Source organism: Mytilus californianus, unplaced genomic scaffold, assembly GCF_021869535.1.
Source record: "Mytilus californianus isolate M0D057914Y unplaced genomic scaffold, xbMytCali1.0.p SCAF_12, whole genome shotgun sequence".
NCBI lineage: Eukaryota > Metazoa > Mollusca > Bivalvia > Mytilida > Mytilidae > Mytilus > Mytilus californianus.
In genome coordinates this window covers 11,606,418-11,609,612 of record NW_026262604.1, presented here as the reverse complement: position 1 = coordinate 11,609,612, position 3,195 = coordinate 11,606,418, and the positions used below count along the sequence as shown (strand labels likewise).

Sequence of the window (3,195 nt, the reverse complement as noted above, 5' to 3'; positions counted from 1 at the left end):
ATATATACATGATATATGGAAACATATCTCTTGTCTGAAACACAGACACATTATATCTTACCAAACATTTTGGCAAATTCGTGTACGAATACAGTGTTATAACACGGTGGAAGCTTAAAGAAACATGCTCTGAATACTATTTTGTTTGTTTGACAACATATTGTTTATTAGCATATACATCTTTTAAATTTCAACGCTGTTGAATACTGTCACTTTAAATTTCAAAATATTTTTCCTTAATCAAATTGGTAATTGTATTCAAAGGATTAGTCAGTACATTATGGTTTATTGTACACTGAAAATAAAACGATACTGTTATAATGAACGATAATAATTTGATAAAAACGATTAAAGAATAAGAAAAAATGTTAAACGATGTTATTATAACCGCCTCCCTGTAAAAATAAAGCATAATTATGTGCAAACATGTATGTTTAAATTCTGCTTAGATACCACAAAAAATTGACGAGTTTTACAACACCAGATTTTAAAGGGGCAGTTTGAGATCCTAAATGCACGGCAGATGTCACTGTCTCGTGCTGGGTAATTTTCTATGAGGAAGTAAGTGATATGCATATTATGGAGACAATTAACCAATTAGATATATGTTGTGTTCTTTGTAATTTAGAACTATTTACATTTTGTAGAAATGAACATATTACTTTATTAAGTCTCCCAAACGAAGTTTGGGAAGACTTATTGTTTTTGCTCAGTTCTTATTATTATTATTATTCTTCTTCTTCTTCTTCTTCTTCTTCTTCCGCCGCTTTTAAATTTGAACTTGTCCGCACCCGTTCTCCAAAACCGCTTGTCAGATTAACTTAGGGTTTCACAATATGTTAGACTAACATGTCTAGTGGTGCAATCAGGGTTTTGTTTGTGCAATGGGGTTTATAAAGGGGTACTTTGAGGGGCAAAAAGAAAAGAGGGTTTTACTATAGAACCCTATGGGATTTTATTTTTTTAAATTTTCAAATGATTATAAATTGAAAACCGTTTGTGATAGACACAATCTTTTTAATTGAAAATGTTCTAAATGATAAAGCCCATTAAATGAAATACAGGGTTAGTCCCCAGGGGTCACCCCCACCCCCTGCCATTTAAGAAAGTTCTAATACCTTGTAAGTGGTAAAGATCCCCACCCCTAAACCATATATATTCTGGTTTGTCATGCTAAGATGGTTTGAATGACATACAGGGTTAGTCCCCAGGGGTCATCCCGACCCCCTGCCATTTGAGAAAGTTCTTATATCTTGTAAATGGTCGAGATCCCCACCCCTAAACCATATATATTCTGGTTTGTCATGATAAAGCACATCAAATGTAATACAGGGTTAGTCCCCAGGGGTCATCCCCACCCCCTGCCATTTAAGAAAGTTCTAATATCTTCTAAGTGGTCAAGATCCCCACCCCTAAACCATATATATTCTGGTTTGTCATGCTAAGATGGTTTGAATGATATACAGGGTTAGTCCCCAGGGGTCATCCCGACCCCCTGCCATTTGAGAAAGTTCTAATATCTTGTAAATGGTCGAGATCCCCACCCCTAAACCATATATATTCTGGTTTGTCATGATAAAGCACCTCAAATGAAATACAGGGTTAGTCCCCAGGGGTCACCCCCACCCCCTGCCATTTAAGAAAGTTCTAATATCTTGTAAGTGGTCAAGATCCCCACCCCTAAACCATATATATTCTGGTTTGTCATGCTAAGATGGTTTGAATGATATACAGGGTTAGTCCCCAGGGGTCATCCCGACCCCCTGCCATTTGAGAAAGTTCTAATATCTTGTAAATGGTCGAGATCCCCACCCCTAAACCATATATATTCTGGTTTGTCATGATAAAGCACATCAAATGTTATACAGGGTTAGTCCCCAGGGGTCACCCCCACCCCCTGCAATTTAAGAAAGTTCTAATATTTTGTAAGTGGTCAAGATCCCCACCCCTAAACCATATATATTCTGGTTTGTCATGCTAAGATGGTTTGAATGATATACAGGGTTAGTCCCCAGGGGTCATCCCGACCCCCTGCCATTTGAGAAAGTTTCTAATATCTTGTAAATGGTCGAGATCCCCACCCCTAAACCATATATATTCTGGTTTGTCATGACAAAGCACATCAAATGAAATACAGGGTTAGTCCCCAGGGGTCACCCCCACCCCCTGCCATTTAAGAAAGTTTTAATATCTTGTAAGTGGTCAAGATCCCCACCCCTAAACCATATATATTCTGGTTTGTCATGCTAAGATGGTTTGAATGATATACAGGGTTAGTCCCCAGGGGTCATCCCGACCCCCTGCCATTTGAGAAAGTTCTAATATCTTGTAAATGGTCGAGATCCCCAACCTTAAACCATATATATATTCTGGTTTGTCATGATAAAGCACATCAAATGAAATACAGGGTTAGTCCCCAGGGGTCATCCCAACCCCCTGCCATTTGAGAAAGTTTCAATATCTTGTAAATGGTTGAGATCCCCACCCCTAAACCATATATATTCCTATTTGTCATGTCTCGAACATTTGAATGACGTATACGGTCAGTCCCCAGGGGTTCCCCCCACCCCCAATGTTCTAATATCTTGTAAATGGTTGAGATCCCCACCCCTAAACCATATATATTCCTGTTCGTCATGTAATGAACATTTGAATGACGTATAGGGCCAGTCCCCAGGGGTTCCTCCCCACCCCCAATGTTCTAGTATCTTGTAAATGGTCGAGATCCCCACCCCTAAACCATATATATTCTGGTTTGTCATGCCAAGATGATTTGAATGATATACAAGGTTAGTCCCCAGGCATCACTAATGCATATAACTTTACTGGACCAAACCAATTTTCACTGGACGTTGCCCAATGTCAGCCGACCCTGGGAATTACGAATTATGGGAGCTTCGTTTGGGAGACTTCGTAACAGCATCCTGTTACAATCATTTCTTGTTTGTGAATATATTCGATGAATAAAGGCAGCAGTAGTATACCGGTGTTCAAAAGTCATAAATCGATTGTTAGAAAACAAATCCAGGTTATAAATTAAAACCGAGAGAAACGCACAAATTATAAGAGAAGTGCAACAAACGCCAACATACATAGAAAGGAACTATTTGATAACTTATATAAATTTGCTGACTTGGTACAGGACATGTTAAGAAACAATTTTGGGTTCAACCTGGCTTTATGGCTAGCCAAACC

General features: G+C 38.5%; 1 long non-coding RNA gene across 1 annotated transcript; it reads right to left on the bottom strand.

The window, feature by feature from the left end:
• Positions 1 to 657: 657 nt before the first annotated feature.
• LOC127721371 (uncharacterized) lies at positions 658 to 2,663 on the bottom strand. Its single transcript, XR_007991187.1, has 2 exons — positions 2,122 to 2,663; positions 658 to 1,584 (listed from the first exon to the last, which is right to left on the bottom strand). It is a non-coding gene; the product is annotated as an uncharacterized LOC127721371 (long non-coding RNA).
• Positions 2,664 to 3,195: the final 532 nt, after the last annotated feature.